The following is a 17543-nucleotide window of genomic DNA, read 5'->3' as shown; positions in this document are numbered from 1 at the left end:
ACCAACATTTTTGATCGCTGTCATTCCCTCATCTCTGCCATCCCCATCCAGCCTCACTCTGTAAGCATAGGCCTGAGTGATTTCCAGGGCTTCAGCCGAGGGTTTGCTGACCCCTCTGTGGTTTGGGGCTTGCCCTGTGCCGTGAAGAAGTGATGTGCTAGGTGCTTTTACAAATATCTCATAGACATCCTGCCTCAAAGGCTTATGAGGCAGATCTTTTCTGGATCTAATTTAAAGATCTGGAAAATTGAGGCTTAGAGAGGACAAATGACTCTTTAAGTGACCACTCATAAGGGTTGGAAGAGAGCTTCAAATGGCCAGACTTTGCTTCTAAAGGCCAGAATCTACTTCTAAAACCACACTGTCTTTCAAAGTGTATCTTTTAAAGTGTACTTGTATGGGTGCGAGTATGAGAACATGAATGAGTGAGTGTGAGTGAGTGTGTGTGTGTGTATGCAAAACTTTCTGAGACACAGGTGGACAGAATAGAAGCCCTGAGTGGAGTGGCTCCTGACCTAGAGCTGCTTGATGGGAGAGGATGAGGATTCAGGTTATAATACAAAGAAATTCCAGGATGGCTGGCTTCACGTTCCTTCTCATCAGAGCTGGTCCAGGCTGCCGTGTCAGGGACGAGCAGAGAGAACCCGAGCCAGGGCAGGGTGGCCAAGCATCTGGGGTTTATGGAGAACCCTCTGTCCTGAAAGGGGGTGGGGAAGATGGTGCTGAGCATCCTCCTGAGCTCCGAGACATTCCCACGACTGCCAAGTGGTTACCAGGGTGACCGGAGAGCCACAGGACCCTGGGCTTTCTCCTGGAGGGTGTGGGTGGGTACACTGGGTGGGATGGTGGTCAAACACCAGGCCTCTCCAGTGTGTGTGCGTTCAGCAGTTGACAGGAGCCATTTGGCTGGGCTTCATACTCACAAAGGGCTCAGATATGGGCTCTTGATATTATCCCCAAATGAGGTTATACACGCAGTCCGAGATCCGCTGACAAGATGGAGAGGAGAAGGCATCCATCATGCACTCTGAGCACATCGCATTACTGAGGCCCACAGCCTGCAGTGCCCTGGGAATTAATAGTTCATAAATCCAATCATTATTTGGTGGAGGACACAATTATATTGCATTTAAAACACACCATGATAATTTGTTACATGTAAACACTTAGAACAGCTGCAAACATGGGGACTTGGTTGTAATTTCTCATTCTTTAATATCCTAGGAGCCCCCGAAACTGCAAGTGGTCTGGATCTCTTGTGACTCCTGAGGACCCCTGAGTGTGGGTGTTTATGTCATTGAGATGGAAGATGCTTATTTGTGTGAAGGTGGGTGACAGAATATGTTCATGAGCCTGCGAAGGGGTGTGCGTGTGGGTCTGTGTGTGCATATGAGCATGTGGGTCTGTGTGCTTGTGACAGGGTGTGTTTGTATGCTGCTGGGGGCCTGGAGTCGGACCACTGTGGTCTATGGGGACTGGTGGAGGAAGGAAGCTGTCAGGGCCCTGCAATCCTAAGACGTCAGGGGCATAACTTGATTTGATGACTTGGCCTGAGTAACCCTCTCAAAATAGAAAAATCAAGGACCCAGCGTGGAGGCAGCCTGTCTGGGTTCGGGCTGCTAATGAGGACTAACAAGGGTTGATGGAGCCCGGGGGCGATGGGCTGAGATGGCCCCAAGCTGCCTGGCACCCTGGGCCCTGCAGCCATCCAGGGCTGCCCAGGCCGGCCTAATGCTATAACCCATGGAGATCCTTTCTGATAAGGGCTGAGGGAAAGGGAGAGAGCAGCGTCGCAAGCCACGGCAGAAGGACAGACCCAACAGGAAGCTGCCTCTGTGGGCTGGCCAAGCTGAGATCCCTAAATGGAACTTTCTGGAGGGTCCCTCAAGTACCTGTGAGGGGTTCTTACCTATCCTTTGAAAATATGTTACATAAATATATGTTGCTTTTAGGAAATTTGGAGATATAGGTTATCATAAAGAAAAAAGAGGGGCTTCCCTGGTGGCTCAGTGGTAAAGAATCTGCCTGCCAATGCAGGAGATGTGGGTTTGATCCCTGGGTCGGGAAGATCTCCTGGAGAAGGAAATGGCAACCCACTCCAGTATTCTTGCCTGGGAAATCCCACGGTCAGCGGAATCTGATGGGCTACAGTCCATGGGGTTGCAAAGAGTCGGATATGACTGAGCACAGAGCACTGGTAATATGAAAAATGCATATCTTGAAGCATTAGACTACACTCAGCATGGGAGGATGCTCACGTCTAGAAGGGGAATTGGGGGAATTTCAGCAGCCTTGTGCTTCCATGTCACTCCTGGGCTCAGTGAGTAGAGTTGGCCAGTCAGAGCTGCACTATTTAAGTTTTTCTCTCTCTCCCTCACCCTGGGCTCTGTATAGAGTTGAATTCAGAGAAGTTAAATGCATGTATGATGTGACTCCACTGTATACCTCTTCGGTCTTTGCCCATGCATATGAATACATCTACATGACTGACTGGTTGGTAAAAGCAGGATCATACTTTATATGCTCTTCTCAGCTATTAGATCCTGGAAATCCTTCCATGTAACATCCATATCATCCTTTTTCATGACCTCCTCTTATGCCACTGGAGGAGATAATACCATAATTTGTGTAATTATGTAATCAATCTCTTATTGCAGGGCATTTACTTTCAAACTTTTGTTATCCTAATAATTTCTGCAATAAATTTCCTCCTGCAGGAATCTTTGCTTCCCAATCCAATTAGTTTCCTAGAAGAGATGTTCTCAATGAGGAATTCTGTGTTCCACCTACTTACCAGTTTAAGTCTTTGGCCCCAGCTCACCTGCTATTTTCACTCTTATTCAGGGAAAAGGAAGAGCTCAGAAACATTTCTCAGTATACCAGAAAGAGGTGGATTGGTCCTCTGTCTGCGGTGAAGGGTGTGCGACAGTGGATCCGATCTAAACTCCTCTATTAGTCTCACCATCTTCCATCGACCTCAGGTGCCCTATCATTTGCAAATGGGATGAGTTAGGCTCAGGTTATTCCTGGTTTCCTTGGAGCAAGAGAGATGATCCATTACATTTATGGAGAAGTGCTTTATGGATTTTGAAGCAATTTTATGAATTTTATCTTGTTGAAGCTTCACCAGGCAGGTTCTATTCATTCTTCATTTGGCAAAGGTGGGGATGAAGGTCCAGAAAAGTTAAGGGAGATTTCCAGGTGTGCAGATAATCAGAATTGGGAACCAGGCTTTCTGAATTTTAGTTCATCAAACCAAAAGTGCTTCTGGGATCCCAAGGTGGAAATAGCCAGGGTCTTAGTTCGCAGGTTGTACCGGTCACTGTCCCTCTCGTAGGCGAAAGGATAAGCCAGACTTCCTGGCCAGGAAGCTGTTGTTTCTGCTGGCCCAATATCCGTTCTCTTTTCCTTTAGTAACATACTGAATTTGATTTGAGAACCACTTTTAGGTTTGTCGTTGCTAACTTAAAGTATGTGCTACATTAAAAAAATTTTATTCATTTGTTTGGCTGCAGTGGGTCTTAGCTGTAGGCTCGTTAGATGCAGGATCGGTGGTGGCAGCGTGCGGACTCCTAGTTGCGGCCTGTGGGACCTAGTTCACTGCCCCGGGATTGAGCCCAGGCCCCTGTGTTGGGAGTGTAGAGTCTTAGTCAGTGGACCACAGGGAAGTCCCAAGTACGTGCTCCACTTAATCTGGCAGTCCTCACCCCCACCAGGTGTTACTTCTCCACTGGTGTTATCACTTCAATAGTTTGTTCTTCTGTTCTTTAAGGCCAGGTGCTTTTTGGTGAAATATATGGGGAGAAATACATGAGAGAAACACATCCTGCTCTTCAGACTTCATCTTGTTTTCACAGTTCAGGGTATGCGTATCACCTGCGTCTGGCACATTCTGTCCCCTAGGTAGCAGCTGATTCAGTGATGAACATGTGACCCAAATGGGATCAGTAAGATTCAATCTAAGGACTTATTTTTTTTGGAAGTGAAATTCTCTTCCTACTTGATTTGGAGCTGGTAGGAGCCACTGTGGGAGGGAGAACCTGCTTCAGAAATCTCATCTGAGGAGACTCAGGGCAGAGGAAAGCAGAGCCAAGAGATGGAGATGGAGACAGCAAGCTCTTGATGACATTTTAAAAATACTGAAGTAGAGTTAGTTTACAGTGTTGTATTAGTTTCAGGTGTACAGTAAGGGAATTCATATATATATATGTATATATTCTTTTCCATTATGGTTTATTGCAGGATATTCAGTGTATATCCTGTGCTATACAATAGAACCTTGTTTATCTATTCGATATATAATGGAGGACAAAGGAGCCTGGCGTGCTGCAGTCCATGGGGTCACAGAGAGTTGGGCATGACTTAGTCACTGAGCAGCAACCGCAGCGACAACAGCAGCAACACATGTAGTGATTTGCACCTGCTAACCCCCCACTCCAAGCCCATCCCCACCAGCCTCAGCAGCCGCACACCTGTTCTCTATGTCTGTGAGTCTGTTTCTGTTTCATAGAGAAGTTCATTTGTGTCATATTTTAGATTCCACATGTAAGTGATATCGTACGGTAATTTTGTCTTCCTTTGTCTGTCTTCCTTTGTTTAATGTGATAGTTTCTAGGTCCATCTGCTGCTGCTGCTGCTAAGTCGCTTCAGTCGTGTCCAACTCTGTGCGACCCCATAGATGGCAGCCCATGAGGCTTCCCCATCCCTGGGATTCTCCAGGCAAGAACACTGGAGTGGGTTGCCATTTCCTTCTCCAATGCATGAAAGTGAAAAGTGAAAGTGAAGTCGCTCAGTCATATCCGACTCTTAGCGACCCCATGGACTGCAGCCTACCAGGCTTGTCCGTCCATGGGATTTTCCAGGCAAGAGTACTGGAGTGGGTTGCCATTGCCTCTCCATCTATGCACCCGCAAATGGCATTATTTTATTCTTTTTTATGGCCAAGTAGTATTCCACTGTATATAAGTACCACATCTTTATCCATTTAATAACATTGTTTTATCCTCTGGAAATCCTGCACCTGTTGTGACCTTTTGCTTAACCCCTACAGAAGCAACAAATCGGAACTCCACTGCTCCAGAGCTTCTACCGTAACTCCTGCAGAACTGCTAAGACCTCATACTTGCTCGTACCCTCACTATTCTCCCATCTGCTTTCCTGGTCTCATGCTGAGTCATTTGCTTGAAGGAAGCTAGTTTCATGTCTCTACCTTATATATTTGTTTTTTTAACACGTCTCATTTTATTTGGTATTGTACCCATGATTTTAAAAAAATTGGTGATACAATTAGTAATATGTATTTTCTGCGTATAACTTTAGAGGATCCATATCTTTCTGAGACCATTAATAATCCAGGAATTTCTTCATTGTTGTTACATGGACTGTAGTGTAAATTAGCTCACATTCTGAGTAAAGTCACAAAAGTATCAGCTGTGAACTTGCTTTATAAACACTAGAAAGTCATAACTTCTCTGATCTCAGATCTTTCCTGTTACACACAAGAGGAGTTGACCAAATCTCTAAGGCACCTTCTTAACTAGATATATTTTCTAATATACTCCTGAAAAAGTGTTTTTACTAATTAAATTCCTTAATATACAAAAGTAGATCTCGTAAAACAAGTGAAAGCTGCAAAGTGAAGAAGAGTATGATCAAGTCTATACCTTAGTTAAAAGGAAGCCTGGAAAATGTAGTTTTGGGATTGTATGTTGAAAAGGCAGTCCTTCCACCATGGACGTGTTCAACAGTTACAGATGTTACTATGATCTACCCCTTGGCTGCCTTGCATTCCTATGTACCCTGTTTTCATCCTTACACTTCCAATCATAACAGTAGCAGTAACCTGTGCTCGCTTGCTGCTGCTGCTGCTAAGTCGCTTCAGTCGTGTCCGACTCTGTGCGACCCCATAGACGGCAGCCCACTAGGCTCCTCTGTCCCTGGGATTCTCCAGGCAAGAATACTGGAGTGGGTTGCCATTTCCTTCTCCAGTGCATGAAAGTGAAAAGTGAAAGTGAAGTCGCTCAGTCGTGCCCAACTCTTAGCGACCCCATGGACTGGAGCCTACCAGGTTCCTCCGTCCATGGGATTTTCCAGGCAAGAGTACTGGAGTGGGGTGCCATTGCCTTAATACAACTATTGCTAGGACAATCAAAATGTACTTCCTCAAAGGGAAGACCCAGAGTTCCATTAGTTCTGCACCTAGATACAAGTTCAGGTTTTCTGGGTGATGACCATGTCTCCTCTGGTTCAGTCATAATATCATATTGATATTCTGTAACCTTTGGACCAAACTGTAAACTCACACAGACTATGTAAATATTAGAAAAAAAGGGGATGGGAAGAAAAAGAAACTTTATTACATACTCAGTATGTACATGACACAACAGGCAAAGAAGCAAATGTGGCTAGCTGCCACAGAACTTATTGACGCAGCCAGCCTCGAGGCTGTGATGGTGTTTGTCATGTCCTTCCCCCGGTGCCCATTTATGTTCCCTTTGTCCTCAGCAAAAGAGTCGGCTGGCGGCTGTGGCTGTTAATCTGGTGGGGTGACCCAATCTTCATTCTTGGGGAATCTGAATACCTACAGGCTCTGTCCATATGGGGTTAGAACTGTTAACTTTTTATCACTGAATATGGTAATTTTAGACATGCCCCAGGGAGTCCCTGGGTTTACAGAAATAGTCCTTTCTGCCCTCATGTGTGACAGCAGTCTACTTTGATAATCTGGATCAGTCATTTTGTCCAACAGGGCATGATAAGTCTCATATGTCCATGTGAAAGTCTCTGGTTTCAATTCATTGGGCCTATTATTGTGTCCCCTGGTTAAAAAAAAAAAAAAAGTATGCTTCTCATTGGTTCAAAGACCTTTAAATCACTGGAGCCCAAAGTCACAGAAGGCAAAAATTTAGCAAGTGGTTCATTAGGTACCATGATGTGAGGAGCAACCCCCACCTCTTATTTCTAGAGGTGAAACAGTGGTCATTAACTTAAAGAATAGACTACATTGTTTATTTACTCTATTTTTGGCTGTGCTGGGTCTTTGTTGCTGTGCGCAGGCCTTCCCTAGTTGTGGCGAGCAGGGGGCTACTCTTCGTTTCGGTGCATGGGCTTCTCATTGTGATGACTTCTGTTATTGTGGCGCACGAGTTCTCTGCACACGGGCTTCAGTAGCTGCAGCACTTGGGCTCAGTAGTTGTGGCTTGCTGGCAGGAGGGTGCGTGGGCTTCAGTAGTTGTGGCATGTAGGCTCAGTAGTTGTGGTGCTTGGGCTTAGTTAGTTGCTCCGTGGCATGTAGAATCTTCCCAGACCAGGAGTCAAACCCATGTCCCCTGCACTGGCAGATGGATTCTCATCCACTGTACCACCAGGTAAGTCCCAGAATGGACTACATTTTGTAGGGCTACACTTCGTGAGCTTATTCCATAGCCTGCTTCTTGTGAACTTCCTCCTCAGTGGAAACCACCAAGTGTTCCCACTCTGTCCATTCTGAGAGGTCCATCCACGTGCCTCTTCTCCAATACTCCTTGTCACCAATTCTCCGATCTAGTTTTCTCCAAGCCTGATCACACCGTTAACCACGGCCTGTGCTACCTAGAAGATCCATGACCCAGGTTATCTCTCTTTCCTATAAGGTGGAACATGAGATATACTCTTAAAAGTCTGCCCCGCTGGGAGACATTCTTTTCCTTAGTGTTCTATAGAACTATCTCTGTGTGGGGTTATAGTCCATTTTCATCTAAAGCCTGCATATTGTGCAGAACTACCTGAAAATCAGGCTCTAGTTTTTACCTTTTCAGTCAGCTGGTCATATGGAACACCTCTTAAGGTTCTATGCATAGGAAGGTATGCGAATATGGAGGGAGTAGATGCCCTGGAAATATAATTCATGCAATTTTCCTGTATCTGTTGGATAAGCTAAGTTTATACATTATTGCCATTTCCATCTGATCATGAAGTGTTTTGGGATACATTCTAATGCTGGCCAGCCACCCCTAGTTAGAGACGGGTAACTTAATTGTGAAGCCACCATTTTTCCCATTGTTTGAAGTTTTTGTCTCTGCCAGGACCAATAACAAACCAGGGACTGTTGAGGTGACATCACCAAGATGGCGGCGGGGTAGTTCCTGACTTTGCTCTCCCTTGAAAGAAGAACAACTAACAAGTATTCATGGACAAGACACCAACGAGAGACTCTGAGAACCATGCGGTGAGGTCTCCCCTGAGCCTGTGGTTCCTTCACTGGGAAAAGAGAGACCAAGGGGCTCCCCCAATATTGTGGGTCTTGGGAGCCCCCACTCTGGTCTGACCCTTTGGGGATTACAGGGGAATCTGCAGGGCTTCATCAGTGGATTTCTGGTTGTGATGGAGAATGGGGTAGGGTTTGTAACAACCGGCATTTGGATCTAGGTGGACTGAGTTCCTCCCTGCAGAGCACAAGCAGCAGCCCCACCATCGCTTTGCTTATCTGCAAAACCAAGTCAGTGGTGCAGTCCGGCCAGGAGAACAAGGGCCCGGCCCTGCCAGAACAGCACAGCTGGAAGCTGTGTAGCCCATACCACGAGCTGGTAAGGGAACATCCACCCACTTGAAGGCCAAGGCTTTGTTTCAAAGCCCCAGATGGCTCAGCTGTGGTTCTCATATAGGGGCTGACTGCAGGTTCTACAAGGCTCTCAATGGGCCACAAATCTACCAAGTTATGAAGACCTAGTGGCAGAGCTTTGCACAGCATCCAGGGCCAACCAGAGCCTTCTCTTGCTTGTCTTTCCCACAAAAGCTGGCAGTCTTATGGGCTATGTCATGAACTGGTGAAATAACCGTGGCGGGACTCACATCCAGCTCCAATAACCTTTACTTCCACAGGCTTCTGCCATAGCAGTGGCACACAGTGCTACTGTGTTGCCAGGGACTAGTGTCATCTCAGAGGCAGGGTTGAGGAGTCCCTCCAAGTTCTAGGAATTCCTTTTTATCCCTCTAGGGTACAATTTAATGTGTGTTCTGAAACATAATTTGTGTCTTTTTGGTAAACAGTCAGGCAAAAGTGTTATGGCACAAGCTTATAATGTTATTGTGTGTGCATGCTAAATCGCTTCACTAGTGTCCAACTCTTCAGGACCCTATGGACTGCAGCCCACCAGGCTCCTCTGTCCATGGAATTCTCCAGGCAAGAATACTGGAGTGGGTTGCCGTTTCCTGCTCCAGTGGGTCTTCCCTACCCAGGGATCGAACCTGTGTCTCCTACATCTCCTGCATTGTAGGCGGGTTCTTTACCACTAGCGTTACCTGCGAAGCCCTATAATGTTGCTACATAATTCTTTTTTTAAATTTTTATTTTTTTTCCTTTATTTTATTATTTTTTTTACGTAATTCTTTTTTAATAGTACCCAATCTCCTTTTCAATCAGAAACTCTGATCTGAGACTTGGCTGAGAAGCAGTGAGTTTCTATAATAGTGGCTCAAGTCAATCTTCTCTGCTTACTAATAAGACTAGCTGTTTATCGTTGTTGTGCACATAGAGTAAAACCTCAGGGGTAACTCATTTATTTAAGTCGTAGAGGCCTAATTATCTCCAAAGATCCCTATAGGTAAAGACAGCTATTTTGTTCCTCTAGTTCTGCTTCCTTGGTGGCTCAGATGGAAAGAGTGTGCCTGCTGTGCAGGAGACCAGAGTTCAATCCCAGGGTTGAGAAGATCCCCTGGAGAAGGGAATGGCTACCCACTCCACTATTCTTGCCTGGAGAATTCCATGGACAGAGGAGCGTGGCGGGCTATAGTCCATGGGGTCACCAAGAGTAGGAGACCACTGACTGACTAACACTTCTCTGGTTCTGCTGCCCATTATGGTAACTGCATCCGCCTTTTCTCTGGGATTTGAGTCCATGTACTAGACCTTTGTCATCCTAAGTTTCCATCACTGTCACTTGAATCAAGGAGCTCGTTATATTGGCAACATTTCCTACCTCTACACTCTACCTACAGTGGTTAGTATGATTTTTACCTAGCGCGATTTAAAAGGGTATTGGTGCTCTTCATCAATGCATTTCCCAATACTATAATGAAGAGATTGTCTTCTGAATGCTCTTGTGGGTTATTTTAGGGGTGCGAGTTGTGAACACATGATAAATCTGTTCTTATATTCTTATCTCCTCAGCTTTTTGGATTCTTTCCTCTATGTTCTATCAAGTTCTTTTTGGCATCTCACACTCATGTAGGTTACTGTTGACTTTAGTTTTAGTCCATCAACCAAGCAAATAAATGGAATCCTTCCCAGTAGTGTGAGTCAATATTTTGCATCCAGAGTCCCTTGTAGATATTCACACATTGAAAATTTGACCTGATCTAAAATTATGTCCCTCTCTTCATGTTCCAGGTCCCTGAGACTCCATTCCCACACATATTCTTCATATTTAAAAAATTTTAAATTAACATCCAGTAAAATTGACTCTTTCGGAAGCATATAATTCCATGAGCTTTAACACATATAGAGTCATGTGATTACCACCACCATCAAGTTACAGAATAATTCCTTCACCTCAGGATCTTCTTTGTGCTGCCTCTCCATAATCATATCCTTCCCCTATACAGATGGAAACTGTCCATCTGTTCTCTATCTCTGTGCGTGCATGCTAAGTCACTTCAGTCTCATCCGACTCTATGTAACCCTATGGACTGTGAACCGCCAGGCTTCTCTGTCCATGGGATTCTCCAGACAAGAATACTAGAATGGGTTGCCATGCCCTCTTCCGGGGATCTTCCCTACCCAGGGAATTGAACCTGCATCTCTTGTGACTCCTGCATTGCAGGCAGATTCTTCACTGCTGAACCACAGGAAAGGCTCCTATATCACAGTACTATCTTTTTGAGAATGTCATGTAAGTGGAATCATGTAGTCTGTAGCCTTTTGGGACTTGCTTCTTTAATTTATTGTAGTGCATTTGAGACTCATCCACATTATTGTATGTATCAACAGTCTGTTTATTGATGAATTTTCCAGTGTATGGATGTACCACAGTTTGTTCACCCTTCCAGCTTTTGAAGGATATTTTGGTTGTACCTAGATTTTGGAGATTATGATTAGAGCTCCTATAAACATTCATGTATAGATTTTTTTGTGAATGTTTTTGTGTGAATGTAAGTTTTCATTTCTTTAGGGTAAAGCATCTGCCTACAATGCAGGAGACCTGGGTTTGATCCCTGGGTCGGGAAAATCCCCTGGAGAAGGAAATAGCAACCCGCTCCAGTAGTTTTGCCTGGACAATCCCAAGGATGGAGGAGCCTGGTAGGCTGCAGTCCATGGGGTTGCAAAGAGTTGGACATGACTGAGTGGGCACACTTTCACTTTCCCTATAGGGTAAATACCAGAGGAGTAGGAATGCTGAGTCATATGGTAGGTACAGGTTTAACTATAAGAAACTGCTAAACTGTTTTCTAGAGTGTATGTATTGTTTTGCATTTCTGCCAGCAAGGTATAAAAATTTCAGTTCCTCGCCATTCTTGTAAACTCTTGATATTGTTACTTTTCTGTTAGCCATTCTAATAGGTATGCTTTATTGATAACTGTATCCTTATTCCCATCAGATTAGATAGTCGTTTAGTCCTGTATTTCTTCAAAGATTTATTGCTGTTTATATTATTTACTATTTTGCCCAGTGTTCAACTGCAAATGACAGAATCCATTTTGCCAAGTGTGAGAAAGAAGAGAATTAAAATAGTATATATGTGTGTCTTAGTTTGTCTGGGTCACTGTAACAAAAGTACCAAAGCCTTTGACTGTGTGGATCACAACAAACTGTGGAAAATTCTGAAAGAGACGGGAATACCAGACCACCGGACCTGCCTCCTGAGAAATCTGTATGCAGCTCAGGAAGCAACAGTTAGAACTGGTCATGGAACAACAGACTGGTTCCAAATCAGGAAAGGAGCACATCAGGGCTGTATGTTGTCACCCTGCTTATTTAACTTATATGCAGAGTACATCACAAGAAACGCTGGGCTGGATGAAGCACAAACTGGAATCAAGATTGCCAAGAGAAATATCAATAACCTCAGATATGCAGATGACACCACCCTTATGGCAGAAAGCAAAGAAGAACTAAAGAGCCTCTTGATGAAAGTGAAAGAGGAGAGTGAAAAAGTTGGCTTAAAACTCAACATTCAGAAAACTAAGATCATGGCATCTGGTCCCATCACTTCATGGCAAATAGATGGGGAAACAGTGGAAATGGTGACAGACTTTATTTTTTGGGCTCTCAAATCACTGCAGATGGTGACTGCAGCCATGAAATTAAAAGACACTGACTCCTTGGAAGAAAAGCTATGACCAACCTAGACAGCATATTTAAAAGCAGAGATATTACTTTACCAACAAAGGTCCATCTAGTCAAAGCTATGGTTTTTCCAGTAGTCACGTAGGGATGTGAGAGTTGGACTATAAAGAAAGCTGATTGCTGAAGAATTGATGCTTTTGAACTGTGGTGTTGGAGAAGACTCTCGAGAGTCCCTTGGACTGCAAGGAGATCCAACCAGTCCATCCTAAAGGAAATCAGTCCTGAATATTCATTGGAAGGACTGATGCTGAAGCTGAAACTCCAATACTTTGGCCACCCGATGCAAGGAACTGACTCATTGGAAAAGACTCTGATGCTGAGAAAGATGGAACTTGGGAGGAGAAGGGGATGACAGAGGATGAGATGGTTGGATGGCATCACCGACTTGATGGACATGAGTTTGAGTAAACTCTGGCTGTTGGTGATGGACAGGGAGGCCTGGCGTGCTGCAGTCCATGGGGTCACAAAGAGTCCAACGCGACTAGCAACTGAACTGAACTGAACAAAAGTACCATAGACTGGATAGCTTATAAACAACAGAAATTTATTTCTCATGGTTCTGGAGGCTGCAGAGTGCAAGATTAAGGAACCTACAGATTGAGTGTGTGGTTAGACCTGTTTTTGGTTCATAGATGTCTTTCCACATGTCCTCATATAGTAGAAAGAGCAAGGGAGCTCTGTAGGGTGGGTTCTGTTTTATAAGGGCACTAATCCTATTCATGAAGGCACCTCCTTCATGACCTTATCACTTCCTGGAAACTTGACCTCCTAATACCTTCACAGTGAAGGTTAGGTTTCAACATATGAATTTTGGGTGACACAGACATTTAGTCTATGGTACTGTGGTAGGCATGAAGATCTTTTTTGTACAGTTCTTCTGTGTATTCTTGCCATCTCTTCTTAATATCTTCTGCTTCTGTTAGGTCCATACCATTTCTGTCCTTTATCGAACCCATCTTTGCATGAAATGTTCCTTTGGTATCTCTGATTTTCTTGAAGAGATCCCTAGTCTTTCCCATTCTGTTGTTTTCCTCTATTTCTTATATGCAGAGTACATCATGAGAAACGCTGGACTGGAGGAAGCACAAGCTGGAGTCAAGATTGCTGGGAGAAATATCAATAACCTCAGATATGCAGATGACACCACCCTTATGGCAGAAAGTGAAGAAGAACTAAAGAGACTCTTGATGAAAGTGAAAGTGGAGAGTGAAAAAGTTGGCTTAAAACTCAACATTCAGAAAACGAAGATCATGGCATCCGGTCCCATCACTTCATGGGAAATAGATGGGGAAACAGTGGAAACAGTGTCAGACTTTATTTTTCTGGGCTCCAAAATCACTGCAGATGGTGATTGCAGCCATGAAATTAAAAGATACTTACTCCTTGGAAGGAAAGATATGACCAACCTAGATAGCATATTCAAAAGCAGAGACATTACTTTGCCAACAAAGGTTCGTCTAGTCAAGGCTATGGTTTTTCCTGTGGTCATGTATGGATGTGAGAGTTGGACTGTGAAGAAGGCTGAGCGCCGAAGAATTGATGCTTTTGAACTGTGGTGTAGGAGAAGACTCCTGAGAGTCCCTTGGACTGCAAGGAGATCCAACCAGTCCATTCTGAAGGAGATCAGCCCTGGGATTTCTTTGGAAGGAATGATGCTAAAGCTGAAACTCCAGTACTTTGGCCACCTCATGCGAAGAGTTGACTCATTGGAAAAGACTCTGATGCTAGGAGGGATTGGGGGCAAGAGGAGAAGGGGACGACAGAGGATGAGATGGCTGGATGGCATCACTGACTCGATGGACGTGAGTCTAAGTGAACTCCGGGAGTTGGTGATGGACAGGGAGGCCTGGCGTGCTGCGATTCATGGGGTCGCAAAGAATCGGACACGACTGAGCGACTGATGTGATCTGATCTGATCTGACTGTGGTAGGCAAAATTCTAAGGTGGTCCCCAGATTGTGTCCCCTTGGAGTACTTGTCTTGTCTCATTCCCTTTCTTTGAGTGTGTGAAGAAACTTTGACTATGACAGGATATTACTCATAGGTTTATGTTATATGGTGGAATGAATTTTGCTGCTGTAATTAACATCCCTGATCAGTTGACTTTGAATCAGTCAAAAGTGAGGTTTTTCTGGGTGAGCCTGACCTAATCAGAATATCTTTTCTGGCCTTAAAGGGTAAGCTGCCATATTGTAGAGAGGACCATGTGGGAAGGACCCAAAAGCAGCCTCTAGGAGCTGGTAGTAGTCGCCCGCTGACAGTTAGGAAAAGACATGGCCATGTAACCACGTGACCATGGAGGAGTAAATTTTGCCAGTGACCTGAGAGGGTGTGGAAGTAGATCTTTCCTTAGTTGGGCCTCCTGAAGAGGGCACAGCTGCTGACACCTTGATTTCCATGAGGTCCTGAGCCTCTAGAGGACCAGGCTAAAATGTGATGGATTTTTGATCCATGGAGATTACAAGATAATTAATGTGTACTGTTTTAAGCTACTAAATTCATGGCAACGTATTATACAGCATTAGAAACTGAATACAGTATACTAACAGTTTTTAGATTTCTAGAAGGTTCAGTCCCCAAACTTGAAAGCTACAAAGCTGAAATTGACACAGCCAGGAGACATGCCCAACTATACAGCGAGACTGTTGTAGCCGCACTCCTGCTGGTACTTTCATCTGATACACAGCATTCATGAAACCAAATCAAACATCATAGATAAAAGCCGTGCACCATGGCAAGACTCAGATCGCATGTTGTTGTGATGCTTTCTCATCTGTGAAACAGGAATCATAATAGTACTTACCTCAATAGGTAGTTAATAAGGATTAAATGAAATAAAACTTTAAAAATTTATTTATCGATTTATATTTATTTTTGGCTGTGCTGGGTTTTCATTGCCATGCGGGCTTTTCTCTAGTTGCGGTGCGTGAGGGTTATTGTTGCAATGCCTGAGCTTCTCATTGTAGTGGCTTCTCTTGCTGCAGAACACAGGCTCAGGGACACTTGGGCTTCAGCAGTTGCGGCATGTGGGCTCAACAGTTGTGGTGTCCAGGCTCTAGAACACAGGCTCTGTAGTTGTGGCACACGGGTTTAGTTGCTGCACAGCATGTGGGATCTTCCTGGACCAGGGATCGAACCTGTGTCTCCTGCCTTGGTAGGCAGATTCTTTACCACTGAGCCACCAGGGAAGCCTGAAATAAAACTTTTAAAGTATTTGAGTAATACACAGTTCTTAATGTTCTACATGTATTACCTATTATTATTTAGAATTGACTTGTCCAAGACCACAGAACTAGTAAGAAGCTGAGTGGAGACTTAAATTTCTATCTGTCTGCTACCAAATTTCATTATCCTTCTCCACATCCCCTTCTTCACTTTAATGGGAAGAGTGATCAGGGACCCAGTTTATTTATTTATTTGGTTGGGTTGGGTTGGGTCTTTGTTGCCCTGTGTGGGCTCTGTTGTGAGGGGGGCTCAGTAGTTGCCCTGTGGTGTGTGGGATCTTAGTTTCCTGACTAGGGATCAAGCCTGAGTTATCTGCACTGGAAGGTGGATTCTCAACCACTGGACCACCAGGGAAGTCCCCAGGAACTCAGTTTTAAAGAGGCTTTGCCCATTCCTATTCTTAGGCTCTCTGAAGAGGCAGAGGAAATTCTGCATAATGGAACATGAATGTTTTATGAATTGATATTCATTGAGTAAATTAAAGAGTCATTAATATACTCATTAACAAGTGCCTCACTTTGTTTGGAATTCTGAGAATGGTTGGACAGTGCACAACCTAATGAGCTCATGTGGACTTCTTGAAATTTCCTAGGTCAGCCTCCTTGCTTTCACAACTTTCTGTCTCTCCTGACTTTTGCCTCTGGTGTCTTACACCATGTTCCAAATATATGTCTCTTTTTCTCCTTTGCTAATTGAAATTCTTTGCCTGTCACTGGGAGGAAAAGATGTGAAAGTTTGGAATGTCTGCCTTTACTAGCTATGGAAGATGTTTGTTTGTGTGTGGACATATACATGTGGATGCATGCTTGGAGAGCAAGGCAAATGGTTTGGTGAGATTGTTTTAGACTCTTAGAATTGATGGAAAGAAGAGTAATTCTAGTAAGAGTGAAGAGTGAAGGGGCTAGTGAAGTTGATCCAATCCAGGGGGTAAAATAATTAATGGTATTAAGAAGGAATGAAATATGATTATTATAAAACTAAATATTTTAAGTCAAAATGTTAATTAAAAAATTAAAAAACTGGACTTCCCTGGACAGTGGATAAGAATCCACCTGCCAATGCAAGGTATGCAGGTTCAATCTCTGGTCCAGAAAAATTCCACATGCTGCGGAACTACTAAGCCTGTGTGCACCAGCTACTGAAGTCTGCGGCCTAGAGCCCATGAGCAGCAGCTACTGAGCCCATGTGCTGCAACTTCTGAGCACACCTAGAGCCTGTGCCCCCCAGCAAGAGAGGCCTCCCCAGTGAGAACCCCGCGCACCTCCACTAGAGAAAGCCTGTGCAGCGAGAAGACCCAGTGCAACCAAAGGAAAAAATTTTTTTTAATTAAAGGTGGCAGTGATTTGACGTGATATTTTCAGGGAAAGCATTGCATAGCCAGTGACTGTGGAGAGGTCCTTGAAGCTACTCAGTGTAGTCAAGATCTGAGCAACATGCAGGTCAGTATAAACCCTAAGTACTAGTCTCAGCCTTTGATTGTAAACATCAGAACTTGCTCTGGCCGATTCAAACCAAAATGGGTATTACCAGGAAGCCTATTGGAATACTCACTAAATAAATGACAGAAACCAGAAGGACTGAGTTTAAGTGATGAAATATATGAGAACTGAGCAGGATGTTGCTCAATTTGTATAATAAAAATATTTCAAAGGATTTATGGCTGCAGATAATGACAGATGACCCTATATCAGACTTCCCCAGTGACAACAATTTTATTTTATTATCTTTTTATAGTTTTATGTATTTTAATAGCAAACTTACAGGAACAGTACAGAAGACAGACAGCATTAAAAACATGCACTTGCATGTAGGATAACTCAGTTAGAAAGGTATAGTGAATGGATGGAATCTACTGTATGATAAAAATGCTACCAACACCATTTAGTTGCAGTCAATAAGAAATTTACTTGTCCAGAAAAATTTAACAGGTTTATTTATAATTGTTGTAAAGTTGAACTGCTTAAACTTGTTCACTGAAACATTTTGACTTGCATTA

General features: G+C 44.0%; 1 long non-coding RNA gene across 1 annotated transcript; it reads right to left on the bottom strand.

The window, feature by feature from the left end:
* Positions 1–216: 216 nt before the first annotated feature.
* Positions 217–3030, bottom strand: LOC129633645 (uncharacterized). Its single transcript, XR_008705197.1, has 3 exons — positions 2795–3030; positions 924–1068; positions 217–697 (listed from the first exon to the last, which is right to left on the bottom strand). It is a non-coding gene; the product is annotated as an uncharacterized LOC129633645 (long non-coding RNA).
* Between the last annotated feature and the right edge of the window lie 14513 nt (positions 3031–17543).

Source organism: Bubalus kerabau, chromosome 19, assembly GCF_029407905.1.
Source record: "Bubalus kerabau isolate K-KA32 ecotype Philippines breed swamp buffalo chromosome 19, PCC_UOA_SB_1v2, whole genome shotgun sequence".
Lineage (NCBI taxonomy): Eukaryota > Metazoa > Chordata > Mammalia > Artiodactyla > Bovidae > Bubalus > Bubalus kerabau.
The sequence above is the reverse complement of the archived record's forward strand: the minus strand, read 5'-3'. Positions and strand labels throughout refer to the sequence as shown.